This window comes from Hyposmocoma kahamanoa, unplaced genomic scaffold (genome assembly GCF_003589595.1).
Source record: "Hyposmocoma kahamanoa isolate Upper Pololo Valley unplaced genomic scaffold, ASM358959v1 182, whole genome shotgun sequence".
NCBI classification, from domain to species: domain Eukaryota; kingdom Metazoa; phylum Arthropoda; class Insecta; order Lepidoptera; family Cosmopterigidae; genus Hyposmocoma; species Hyposmocoma kahamanoa.
In genome coordinates this window covers 4,906,572-4,920,493 of record NW_020653713.1, presented here as the reverse complement: position 1 = coordinate 4,920,493, position 13,922 = coordinate 4,906,572, and the positions used below count along the sequence as shown (strand labels likewise).

At 37.2% G+C, this 13,922-nt stretch overlaps 1 protein-coding gene across 1 annotated transcript in view; it reads left to right on the top strand.

Moving 5' to 3' along the window:
- LOC113226134 (nephrin-like) overlaps positions 1 to 13,922 on the top strand; it is a 465,840-nt gene that overhangs the window by 340,714 nt on the left and 111,204 nt on the right. The gene's annotated exons all lie outside the window — the stretch shown is intronic.

Genomic DNA, 13,922 nt, shown 5'->3' with positions numbered 1-13,922 from the left:
TTTAGTCTTATTTCTCCTATCTCCTTGAGTTTTCATTTCACCTTCACTATCTACTTTTGTTGCTCGCGTAGATTCGCTACTTATCGCTTTTTCAAAGTCGTTTTGTACGTTGCCTCCTCTAATCCGAAAAAGTGAAAATGAATTAAACATGGTTTCCGTATAGTTTGCTACTTAAATATACTAAGCCGAGGTTATGAATGTACCTGTACCAGCTATTTACTCTTAAAATACTTCCTTTTGTTACTACTCTAGTCTTCGTGTTGTTTGCCTCTTTAGTTTCTTCTTTCTCTTCTCCATCTACGTCTATTATAATTTTAGTTTTTTTCTCTGAAACAATTGTCCTTTTCTTTGCAGCTTGTTCAACTTTCTTTAATTCTTTTTCAGGCTTCTTTCTATCAATTTCTTCTTTCTTTTTCTGTTTTTCTTTTCCTTTCAATTGATAATCTCTCCATGATTTCGAAGATATGGCACTAGGGAATTTATTCACGTTTCTCTTTTTAGTTTCCGGTAAGTTTGTATCTACTGGAAATTTTAAATGCTTTTCAAATGTACCCATATTTACTGAGATGCACATTGAGATTTCTTCGTTAGTATTTAGATTTTGAGGGTTTTGGGGGTTTGTTATATTTTGCGGAGGTAATGATTGATTATGTATTTTATCTAAATTATTTGCATTATGAAGTTTTTCTACCGCTGAGATATTTAATATGTCGTTTTCATGAGGCTCATTATGAACCTCTGCCAGTGTAATAATCTGTGAAGCATTTGATACGTCGAATTGTATGTCTGATATTAGTAAAACAGAAATGTCACTTAGAGAAACGTACGACTCGACGTCGGGAATTGAAATATCCAACAAAGAACAGCTTACAATATCATCACCATCAGTTTCAGTGTTTATCTCAGTATGGGCTTGTAATTGTTTGGGAGATTTTGAGGAATGAGATTTAGTTACTTGTGTTGAAGTTCGTGGTGTTTTCGATGTTGAAGTTCGATTTTTTTTCCAGGAACATATGGCTAACTCTATTTAATTAGAAAGAATGTCAGGATCGATCCCTTTAATAATTAAATTATTTTTAATTAAAGCAACTACTTTTTGTGCACCTAAAAAATCTCGATCAGTCACATCATCAGATAAGATTAATTTATTTTTCTGCCTTCTTGAAAATTTTTGACGCATTTTGTAGAATCCACTGCCTTGATATTGAAAGGAAATAACCCACACTTTCTGGAACCGTTCCTTATAGTTTGTGTCATTTCTTTATTAAGAGACATTCCTCAAATACTTTACAAACATTGGTCTTCGTAACGGTTTTGCTAAGGTTTTCTGGGTGACTTTGCCATTTTCTAAGAGTGTTTTCCCATTCTTGCTCCAGGGGCCAGAACATACTCACATCTGTTAGTTGCATATTGTGTATAGTATTTGCTGGTAGAGCATATCAGATAATGTCATTTTCGTCGCAAAATTCACTTAAAGGCATAGACATATGCGATTTATGCCCATCTACGAAAAGAATAACTGGTTTTTTTATATCGTTTTCAATCAACCATTTATTGAAGTCATTTGCAATGTATTCATAAAAAACATCTGAACGCATCCAATCTGTTTCTGTTTTACCGATAACCCAACCTTCCGGCATATTTTCAACAACTGCTTTTGGCGGTCTAATATATGGGAAAACAACCAATGTTGGACATATTTTCCCCGAAGGAGTCATCATATCAATACAGTTGCTGTGTTTTTTTCATTACCTCTTTTTACTGTGTAAACATTTTTATAACCTTTAAGGGCCAAAACTATCAGTCTTTGGGCATAATGAGACTCCAGTCTCATAAGCGTTCAATATCCGCTCAGGATCTTCCATAATATTTGAAAGTCCTCTTTCGTTCAAAAATAAATCCAGATCTTTGAACAATTGTCTTATTGAGTTTTCTTTAACCACTTCCCTAGCTTTGTTAATGGCTTCTGGTTCACGAACGCTGATTTCGAGATGTCTTCTAAGACAACTTTGGTACCACTTTTGTTCAAGTCGCCCCTCCGGAAACCTGTTTTCTTTTCCGATGTCTTTTAATAATTTAGTTACGGTTTCTAGCAGGTCCGCTTTTTTTTGGTATTCCACATTTGACTAATTCTATTATCCAATCTACAATTTTATTTTAACCTTCAATTCCTAATATGGCGTATGGACCAACTTTTCGAGGCTTTTCGGATATTCTACCATGAAGTCGATTTTGGACTGTTGTGCGAGGAACATCAAATTGACGACACGTCTCCCTTATACCTTTTTTGTGAATTCTTATTGCCTGCAATGCTTGTGATAACGCCTCTTCAGTGTATCTAAAATGCGTTCCTCTTTTTTTGTTACTTTGTTATTTGTAATTTGCTTTTTCTGCACGACTTCTTTTCTTGGCGGCATCTAAAAGAACGTAAACCAAAAATACCATGAGGAGGTGGCTGAAAAATAGATGATTATTTTTTAGTTTTCGGCCACACAATTTTATTATAGGCCAACAAGTAGATTAAGCAAAGCCCTGGGCCTTAAAAAATCAAAGAAATAAAAAAATTGTTTTATCGTTTATTTGTTAAACAACATTCGGCTGGAATCTGGCTAGCACTAATGAAGATTATAAATATATTTATTATATGATATTTTATCTTATTTGATTCTAATGATTAGAATTATTACATTAAAAAATATAGCCAATTATCTATAATACGTTTTATGCCAATTTTGGCCCCCTGGCCGAGAACTAGATATCCCAATTAAATCTTACCTACTTACCCGGCCTTCGAATTTTACGCTATAAAATAAGTCTATCACGAATTGCTATCATTACAATATAAAATCAAGTCATTAACAGTTATATTATGCTAAACAAAAGTTATATTTTGCCACCTTGAAATCACGCGACTCCCACTATTTTTTTGTATCGTTTGACACAGGTGATGCCTGCTAAACATGCGCCGGTCGACTGAGAATACACTGATATCTTTATAAAGCTACTAATTTACAGAGTGACTGATACCACTAGTAGCATTAGGTACGCGTTAATTTTTTAATTGGGTAAGATAAAGTTTTCTTATTATTTGGCTGCGCAGTGGCCGAAAACTAGTGGGGGCCGGTAAACCGGAGAAGTCACCGTATAGTGAAATTGGTTCAAATCCTCTTTAAGCCCATAGAAACCTGGAGTCATAGAAAAAACACAAACATGTTGTTTGTGTTGTCCTCAAGCACAAATATGATTACATGTAAACACGTAATACTGTGATATATTTAAATGTACCTCCAGTTACAAAACAATTTCAAAATGGGAGGCACTTTGTTTCCCTGCCCCTTCTTCCAGTTCTCTCAAAGTAATAACGCCATGAAAGTTGCAACCTCATGACATGTAGGGTATCAAGCAAGTTGATGGGTAGGGTAAGCTTGTATGGGTAAATATTAAATGAAACAGTGACGGGTAACAGACCGATACTCCCTGCTAGCAATTGTGTTGCTGATTAATTATTTACCCTATGACCTGATGAAAACTTACTTGCACATATTAGTTGCGGCAAGCACAGCCAGCTTGAAAATGATCTATGTAATCATACAAACTAATTTTCCGACAAGTAGGAGTTGGAGGTTTCTTTTGATGTGCGTGATATGTTGTTCTTACTTTTTATTTGATTAGAATTAGTCTAGCAACCTGTAACGCAGGCTTTTGGAACCTACCACGGATGCCAGTCACTCACTTAAATGATTGTTATGTATGATTTAGAAGCAGTAGAGCTCCTTGTGAAAAAGTTCATCCAGGGAAGTACTGCCTTACCTATTTCTGCCGCCTAGCATTAATGTGAGCATTACTGCGTTCCGCTGCAAGGCTGCTGGTAAAATTACAGGCACAAAGGACTTGTCAACTTTTGTGTCAGGGTGACAGGCGCAGTAGCAGTGTCTCCAGATCTTTGCGATACAAATCTCTGAGTGGCACTGCAAGTGTTATGGACAGGCTCATAACTTATCACCAGTCACACGACTTGTTCGTCCCGTTTGAAAAAATAAAAACCTAAAACGAATTGGAAATGAAACTATTTTTCCGGATTTAAATCGCGTATATTTGTTTTTTCAAACAAACCGACGTTTCGGGCCCTTTAAAGGTCCCATGGTCACGGTTGACTGAGGTGGTACAGTCTTCAACCAGTTATGTCTAATATTGATGCAAACCACCCTATTTTTTGACTATAGTTTTAGTTTATTCTAATTACTATTATTAATTAATAATAAATTGAACTTAATAAAAATTCATTCCATAAAATAATTTGTAAAACTGAATGTAGCGTAAATTGGAACGTTTTCTTTGTAAAATTAAAAATAAGGTATTTAATTAATAACCATTGTAACTATAGTGAAAAAATAGGGTGGTTTGCATCAATATTAAACATAACTGGTTGAAGACTGAACCACCTCAGTCAACCGTGACCATCGGACCTGTAAAGGGCCCGAAACGTCGGTTTGTTTGAAAAAACAAATATACGCGATTTAAATCCAGAAAAATAGTTTAATTTCCTATGTGTAACAATCGCGAAAACCTAAGAACTCGCAAAAACGAATTATTTAATAACAAAGTATCTAACTTTGCAGATCATTTTTATATAAAGATATTTATAATTAAATACTACAGAGAGCCTGCTAAACTTTGGTTTTCAACTAAAGCCCTGTAGTTATTAAACTAACATTTATCCCAAAATCTGAAATTTGCCCAGTGGTTTAACGACGCGCCGTACCGTCCGCTGTCCCGTCACTCGCCATCGAGCGCTTGTTGACGTCTTTATTCATATTAAATTTCAGCACGCGGGTTGCGGGACACGCGGGGCACACCTCACCTCCTAAAACATAGGCTCGCCTTGAAATACCTCGCCTTTATAATCACTTTATATCTTGAGTTGCGGTTCGGATCAATGTCGTTCTATCAATAAGCTATTTTATATGGTAAAAAGAAACCATACAACGAGTAGTATAAAAAAAGATCGCTGTTGAAAACTGAATAAAGTCTTAGTTATACGACAAAAATGACTGATACAGCAGTTAGTGAGAAGGAGAACGATATATATCGCGAAAACGCCCATTGTAGCCCGCATTGCTGTACAGTTAGTAAAATGAATCATATCTTCGTACAAGTCTCTTTTCGTGAAATTTGTCTATACTGTTGTTAAAATGTCGCGTATGTTTTTTTCAAAAGAGGCAAAGTCCACCACTATTTTTAACCGCTGCATGAAACTTGTAAAAGCAATCACGATTTCTATCAGGACGAGATTTGTTAGATTCTAAAGGACACAGATAGAGTCCCGTAATGACTTTCCATCGAAGTTTCTCGAACATTCTTCGACTATATTAATTTTAATTATAGTACGACCAAGTTTAAAAGGACCTCGTAATACGGAAGATGTTATAATGAACATTAGTTACCTATCATATTTATTATAACTTTTACAATTACTACTGTAATATTACTGCTTGATATTTTTAAGTTTTCGTCATTTTGGGTAGGCAAAGATTCCCAAGATTCCATTTATAGTCTCTTCATATATTTTTCTTATTCACAGTTTTTTTGAATAGGCTACACCATAGATCACATAGGCTGCACATAAACTTATACGTATAGAGAAGAAATTTACACATTAGAAATGTAAACAAAATAAAATAAAACAAACAGGTAGAAAAGGCGTAACAAATCTAAGGACTCTGGCTCCTAAACTAGACAAATGTCTGTGTCTTAGGAGACAGAGTTCAGTGGCGGGACCAAAAATAAGTGCCTGTATTTAAAATTTTAAAGTATAATGAGTCAGAGCGATTATGGTTATACATTTTTTGTGATAGTTATGAGTGAAAACATAAAAAATAATTGTCATAAGTATGTGTATACACACATACACATATATGATTGTGAATTTTGTTTAATTTATTATATAGAACGGAACTTAAAGCATAAAAATGTCTGCTTGCAAAGGTGGTAGAATGCCGTGCACTTGGACACACTGGTCTTTTAGCACGACGCCGACGACGGTTTAGTTGTAGGGGAGGTACTGAACGAAATAAAGAATTTTTAGTTTGTTTGAAGTTCTATATTGTCTTGGTAATTTTAATAATATATTTTGACTCGCATTTTAAAAATAGGCGAGAAAATTTTTAATTTGGAACTGGTAAATTGTAAAGGTGTCGTGTTCCATCATCTTGCCAAACCACACACATTTTTACAAAGCCGTCATAAACTATCGCAGTTAGATTAAGATGTTTTACCTCATCCACCATATTCGCCCAACATAGCCCCTTCAGATTTTCACTTGTTTTTCGGTCTTTACAAAATACTTTAAATAGCCATTTACAAACATCACTTTGATTGCGAAAAGACCATCAGTCGATTATGATAGCTGTATGTCATAAGAACAGTTTAAAAAAAAAGAGAATTCTAAAATTACCCGAGAGATGGCAAAGATTGTAGATCAACATGACCTATACATAATTGAATAAAGTTTAATATTGAATTTTTTACCCAATTAGAATTACATTGTAAGCAACCATAAATATTACAACTTAATTGGTGATGTCAAATTCGGTACTTATGTCATCGGTGGAAAGGTCTGAAACGCAATATCGCGTACCTGCCATGAAGGAATTACACCTGTTTTAAGGAATTACACATTTAGTACCAATTTTAACTGCCTCTGTGGCCGAACGGTTACCATGCCGGACTGCCACGCAGAGGTCCCAGGTTCGATTCCCAGGCCGGGAGAAATATTTGTATGACCTACATTTGTTTCTCTCGTGAGTTTGGGTGTAAATTGTGCTTGTCTATATGTGTGTCCATGGCACCCGCGACACAGGGTTTCCCTAGTGCGGGGCTATGTTGAGTGTGTGTGTTATTATTATTATTATTATAATAACCACACGTACACACTCATAGCCCCACAGTAGGTGCCATGGAGACACATACATAGACAACCACAAATTAGATTCAAACTCACGAGAGAAATAAATGTAGGCCATACAAATGTTTCTCCCGGTCCGGTACTGCGTGGCAGTCGATGGTGCCCGTTCCGCCACCCAGGCAGTGTTAAGCAGAACAGATATGGGCACGAATTCATATATACTCGCTGAATCAGTGATGAACTAAATGCTAATTTTAGTCTTTCATAACTTTCTGATTTATGCCGCAACGAAATCTTAAAAAATCATACAACGAAAATGTTCTCTTCTTAAATTCATTCATCAAAATTGTAAAATAAATAACAGGTGAGAAAATTTAACAGCGTTAGACAATAGTAGGAAAATTTTTCGTCATTCGCGACAGGCTAAGGCCTCTAATTGGCCACATCGGCATCGCCAGATTTTAGATTGTAATTTTTCTTCAATTGTTTATATTTCTGACATTATTTCGCGGGAAATCGTTATATCTTTACGGTGGCCATTTTGAAAATCGATTATTTGTTTTTCAGCAACAAGCAAAGATTCTATTTTCAAAATTGGTAATTTTATATTACATTCTTCAGAAGTGGTCACTTAAAGATTTTAGTTTTACCTATCGTATATAAATAAATACAGGACATTTAAGAATACTGCGACTTTACCATTTAATCTCACCAACGGATGTCTGGTATTCACTTTAATATCCCGTTGTATAACAACACATTTTCTATAGGAAGAAATATTAATTTTCTGCTAATTAAACATAACAGTAAACGACAAGCGGTATTATATTAACTGGGTGTAACAAAAAGTTGTAGATAAAGGGATCAAACCTGTACTTGATTTACACCTTGAGTGTAAAATATCAAATCAGAATGAGTTACTAGAAAATTGATACAAATTTAAATAAATTTTATAGTGTAGACTTCTAAATCGATACATGCGAGTAGTTCATATATATGTTTGTCAACTATGAATGAAGCGCCGGAACTAGGTCAAGTGGACAAATTGTACATTTTGTAAAAAAAAAACAGTTTACAGACACAGAGATATTGTGCCGCCACGCTGACACAATGCGGGCTTGGGACTTCACACGTTTTCCGAGAGCAACAATCAAAACATAATAATTATAATTTTCTTAAAGCACAAAACTTTTTTTGAACACACTTCCGTAATAATTGGTACTTACACTACAATTTTGAAGAAAAGACAATAAACAACTTCTAAATTTCAGAGGTATCGTCTACTCTGCCTCATGCTGCTTAAACTGACCTCTGCTAATAACACCACAATCTTCAGTAGCTCGTAATTACACTAAAAAGAAAAACCAAATGTCAGAGATCATAACAAAGTGGTCAGTTTTAATTAGCTCCTTGTAATTGGGTCGGTATAGCTGATGAGATATGGCTCTTGCCGACGAGTTGTTTTGTTATAATTGCCATACTTGGCCGGAATGATGAGAGTTTTTGATAGATAGGTAACGTGTTTGCGTTTGGACAACTTTACTTTTCCAATTAACTTCAAAGTCACAAACAAAGGTTTCAATTTTCTAAACAATTATTCCTTGAATCAATCAATTGAGTAAATCTAAATTCATTAGGTACAATGTTTCAAAAGACATTATGAACTATTGTCACACGGGTATTTTATGAATAGATGATTTTCTAATCAATTCATAATAAAGTTTATGATTAACACTAAATACCGGTTTCTTACCACGGTATGATTTCTCTTTATATACCCGATTTTTTTTATTGAAAAGTTAAACGCACATTTCACCTCCAACATTCAGCCGTAATCATGGGACTGTAAAAGCCCCGAAACGTTGGTTTGTATGAAAAACTATTTAAAAAACGCGATTTAGACCCGAAAATATAGTTCAATCGAGTGCCTCCATGACCGAACGGTCCACGACTGCCACGCAGAGGTCCCAGATTTGTATTGTTACATACCGGCTGAAAACCATCTAAACAGACCAGACTTGCATTTGGTATTCTTCTTTTCTTCAATAAACCTCCAATGTAAATCTTCTGAAACTTAGGAAGTGGAGTGTTTACAATTCCATAAAACTTACTTAAACAACTTATTTCTATGTCCATCTGACTTATCGAACAACTGAATAAGAATATCGAATATAACTGAATGCAATTACAATTGAATATTACAATAAATCTTACTTATATTTTGTACCAAGACGGTGTCTCCCACACCGTAACGGCCTTATCAATTCGCCGTGGACGCCACTCGGCCAATCAGAGCTACTGAATTACTCAGCATTCTAGCAATTCTACTCGCATTGCTCTGACCGGCCAGACGCGTACGGCTGTCCGTAATACCTATATTTATAAACAAATCTCTTTTTTATGATAAACAAATTAGCAAATGGACATAAGATATTAGGTAAGTCTTTGTTAAGTGTGATAGCACTGATTCTTCCTATTCTATAACCCTAAGCTGCAGAGCCTTGAACACATATGTATTTTACAGGATCACGGAGAGTGTGATATGGAATTACACGATTTAATTCCGCCTTCCCCTTTCCATCATCGGGGGACTAGACGTAGGCTTGAGTTCCAACCCATATGTTGTGGATATTCCAAAGATTCGCACGAAGCGTTATGCTTCCACATTCGAACGTTATAACTTGGACCTTTTCAAGTCGAGAGTGAATAGGTATTATTTAGGTGTGCATGCTCCATTGTAACTTTCCATCAGGTGAGATGGAGGTCAAATGCGCTCTTACCTTTGTATAAAAAAAATCAGTAGAATATATTAAAAAATCATCATCACACCAAAACACCAAAACAAAGAATAAATTAAAACAAACGACGAAGCAAGCATTTTAAACAACAAACAGACAACAAAACTTAAAATATTTTTATTCATGATGCCAAGTGACTTACAAGTGATTAACACGTCGCGCGCCTGATCGTAAGCGACACGCATGTCCATAACAGTTACAGTGCCGCACTAATCTTTAAATCGCAATGATCTGAGGGGCACTGCCATTGCGCAACATAAGTTGACAAGTCCCATGTTCCTGTAATTTTACCAGCACTCCTAACTCTTCAAAACTGGAACGCAGTAATGCTCACATTACTGCTTGGCTTGTTTATTTAACGACCTCCGTGGTAGAGTAGCTTGCACATCGGTTTTCATGGTGTCGTTATCTCGGCTGTCTCGGGTTCGATCCCCGGCCAGGTCAATGTAGAAAAACTAATTTTTCTATTTTGTCTCGAGTCTGGCTGTTTGTAGTCGATGTTTCCGATTTCCATAACACAAGTGCTTTAGTACTTACTTTGGGATCAGAGCACCGTATTTGATGTTGTTTAATATTTATGTAATTATTATTTTATTCGGCTGAAGACACAGCTGATAGGCTGTGACACTAATATTGATTGGACTTTCAGTAAGGGCGCGTTGCCATTACGTCGTAACGTTCTATTTATCGTTGGACGACTGTCGCATCTAGCCTGTTCCCGTATCACGTCTATCTGTCGTGACTGTGTAGTGAACTTTTTATCGTTGAGCGACTCTCATACCTAGCTGTTCCCACTGAATCGTGACGACTATTTGTCCTTTTACGGTAGCCACCTTGTCGTTTGCAGATATGAGACAATAAATAAAACGTGACGACAATAGTAGCTGCGATTATCTGTCGTCACATTTTTATCATGACGTTTATTTATCGTCAGACGACTGTCGCTCTAGCTTTTTCCATTGTCACGACAGTTAAACGTGTTGCACTATATGTGAAGAACTTCGTTTAAATATACAAGCCACGACACTTTAAACTACACGATTATCTGTCATCATGACACAATGGGAACGTGCCCTAAGGCAATTATAATTGACCTAAGTCTTAAGAAACTGCACCGCTGTCGAATTCTTTTTATCACAGAATAAATTCGAAAGTCCGTTCGTCTGGCCAATGGCCTGTCCTCAGAAATACTAACAGAATGAGTCAAACGTCCTTATTCTTAACATCTACCCGTGCCATTCAATTAACTTATTAACGTAACTACCTCCGGTCTCTTTATACAAAATGCTAATCTCTTCCGTCGAGACTCGATCGCATCGATTTTGCATTTTTTAACCGCTCCGGACGGTTGAATTTAATCCGCCTATTTTTTTTTATAACCGTAGACATGGCAAATAGCCAATGAATTTATGATATTATAATGGATATCGATTGTTGACAATTCATTATCAAAAAAGATCGAAAAAACACAAAGAGAAATTTCTTCGTTACGATTGGATCTTGAACCAGTGTCTGTTGTCTCATCGTAGTTACCGCTTATCCAGCCACCAACCACCTGCCAACTGAGTGTCTCTATGTACTTACTTCAGAGCTTTTGTGTTAGGTTTATAATAGGCAGTAGAGCTCCTTCTGAAAGAGTTCTTCCAAGGAACTCCTGGTTTGGAAGGATACGGGTACTGGTGAAATAATAGACACATGGGACTTGTCAGCTTACGACTCAGGATGACAGACGCACTGGCAATGCCCCTAAGATCTTAGGGGTGTAGCTTACAACCAGGCACATGACTTGTTCGTCCCGTCCGTTGATATTACAAAAAAAAGCCTTTTTTGCCGTAACGCCACCTGTAAGAGACGTATGAAAGTTTTTTCTCGTTACTTGTAAAAGGCTGCTTCCAACAGCCTGTGAAATTACGGGCCGCGCCGATTTGTATGAGCTTGCTTTTAACACAGGCCCATACACGCCTGCTTGTGCCAGTACGGGCGGTACTCTTCAGTTGGCGCGAGCTCGCGAATCCACGGGCCGTGGAAAGTTAGCATAAAGGTCTATGTATATCAAAATGTACATAACATGTGAAGTGATCCGGACCAAGATAATATTATTTATATAATCACGTCAAATCTATACATTTCTATAACCATAGGGTATCTAGAGAAATACGTTATTCGTACAAAACTGAGAGTATACTTGCCCAGGCCTGAAGCATATACATTGAGCGTTTAGCGCTTTTCTCATTTTAGTTTACTGGGTCTTAGGAGGATAACTGCCTGTGGTGAATTCAGCCCGCAAAACTGAACTCCTGCTTTATTCTCCTTCGATAATAAAAAACTCCTTGATTTAAAATGGACTGTATATTCATATAAAACAAAAATGTCAATCTGACTTACGAAACAAGAAATTGTAACAAGTGCTTTCATGAGCGAATATAAAAAGTGAATGCGCGTACAAACTAAAACTAGCTTATATTTATACCGGCACGATGTCTCCCACATCGTGCCGGTCCTATCAATGGGTCGCTACGCCGCTCGGCCAATCAGAGCTCTTGAATTAATCATTCTCGTCTGAACTTCAGCTCTGACCGGCCAGGCGCGCACGGCCGTCCGTAACACTGCCTCTGTGAATGGCCGAATGGTTACTATGCTGGACTGCCACGCAGAGGTCCCGGGTTCGATTCCCGATCCAGGTGAAATATTTGTATGGCCTATATTTGTTTCCCTCGTGAGTTTGAGTGTAATTGTGGTTGTCTATGTGTGTGTCCATGGCACACGCAACAGTGGGTTTTTCTAGTGCGAGGCTATGAGTGTGTTTTTTTTAATGAGACCTAGTGTCGGAACGAACAACATCCCACCTAGTAGTAAGTGACACGCCTGTCCATAACAGTTGCAGTACCACTCAGTGCTTTAAATCACAAAGATCTGAGGGTCACTGGCCCTACGCCCGTCACCCTGAGACTTAAGTAGACAAGTCTCATGTGCCTGTAATCTCATCAGCATCCTTATCTTTCATAACCAGAACGCAGTAATGCTGACATTACTGCTTGGCGGCAGGAATAGGTAAGATGACAGTACTTCCCTGGACGAACTCTTTCACAAGGACCTTTACTGCTACTAAGTGTGAGCGTTTATGATGTATTATTATTATTCGTTGAAGCAGCAGCAACGGGAAGAAGCACAATTGACATTTTGGATATTCAGTGTTATATCTAGAGAATTTAAACATCTATGGCACTAGGCGTCGCAAGGCCAATTATATAGCTAATAAGATAAGGGAAAGAAATGGTGAGGATGATAAAACGGCTGTAAAAATCTGCGTGTCTATAAAATACCAGAATGACGTCACGTTTAAAGCATTGAGGATTGAGAAGACAGGTGGTTGTGTTTAGGACGTAGAGTTGGGCATAAGATATGTGACTAATAAGTTTTTTTTTATGATATCAATGTGACGGGATGAACAAGTTATGGGGTAAGCAACACAGTTGCAGTGCCCTGAGAACACGTCTGTGATGGATCCACGTTTTGTTTCACTTTTATATTGGCATGGAAGATGCCACCGGTTTTGCCGCTGGAAGAATAGAATGTATTGTGTTCATCCAATGAATCAAGAAGCAGTGCGTACAAACACATTTAAAAAATTGTATGAAAATTTGAGGAACGATGAAAAAAAAGCGAGCTTTTGTTCCACTAAAGATATCAATAAATCGTTTTCCTCAAAAGATTTGCCGGTCATTTCGTATTAATAAAATTATGCGTGCCCTCCGTCCAAAAGAATATACTAGACATCTTGTTCGGAGAATGTTCCACAAAAAACGTATGACTTCGCGTCGTGTGAAAGAGATACATTAATACTATGCGCCACTGCACACCGAATACCGAATACACTTTGAATACAATAGTGTAATAACTAAAAAAGTGTTTTTTTTTAGAATCGATGAGAAATGAATTACTCACTTCCCGTGAAATATTATAAAAATTATGTATAAGTTGAAGTTCATAAGAGCGTTGCGCACTACGTCCTATTCGTATCAACTCCAAATCCGAGAAATGACGGTCCGAAATGTCATCATCATCATTCAGCCATACGACGCTCACTGCTGGGCATAGGCCTCCCCCAACGATCTCCACGACGATCGGTACTGCGCTGCCCGCATCCATCGGCTTTCCGTGACCTTTACCAGATCGTCGGTCCACCTGGTGGGGGTCTACCCACTGAGCGTCTTCCGGTG